Source organism: Eschrichtius robustus, chromosome 19 (genome assembly GCF_028021215.1).
Source record: "Eschrichtius robustus isolate mEscRob2 chromosome 19, mEscRob2.pri, whole genome shotgun sequence".
Classification (NCBI taxonomy): Eukaryota; Metazoa; Chordata; class Mammalia; order Artiodactyla; family Eschrichtiidae; genus Eschrichtius; species Eschrichtius robustus.
In genome coordinates this window covers 5099872-5100558 of record NC_090842.1, presented here as the reverse complement: position 1 = coordinate 5100558, position 687 = coordinate 5099872, and positions in this window count along the sequence as shown.

Genomic DNA, 687 nt, shown 5'->3' with positions numbered 1-687 from the left:
CAGAGCTCGGGTCCCTTCTGCTTCTCTTGGCAGCGTGTCACAGCGATCAGATGGGGCTTGGGTTGAGCCCCAGCTCTGCTACTACTGCCTGACTTCAGGCAAGTATTGTACCTCTATTTCCCCGTCTGTAAAATGGACACCAAAGCAGTGCCTGTCTTGGGGTTGCTGAGAACGGGCGACAGAGTGTAGAGTTTGTGAAACATGGATCCTTGTATAAAACACACGCAAGCCAGCATTTATAGCACGCTTATGACGTCTGTGAAGCGCTTTACACACACAATTGCATAGAACTCTCCCAAGAAACACACGATGTGAGTAACTGTCCACACACCCACATTAGAGCGGAGGTCACCGGGGTTCAAGGACGCTCTTCCCACGGTGATGCGCTCCCCTGGTCCCCGTTCGGCAACAAGTCTTCCAAAGAAGCTTTTGTGGGCAGAAGAGTTTGTCAGACCAGCTCAAAACTTGGACAAAGTAGCAGCCAGAAGCCCCCAACCCATTCCCTGCGTGCCCACCCCACCCCCCAGAGCCAGCACACCTCCTGGGGAGGGGACCGCCCAGCCTGCAAGGAAGTGCTCCTTATCCCAGTGTGACAAGGCCACTCCCGGCCACGTCTCCAAGCAGCGTGACACCCCCGCCTGCTGCCGCTGCCTTCTGAGCTGCCTGGGCTGCAGACGTCTGGCTTGG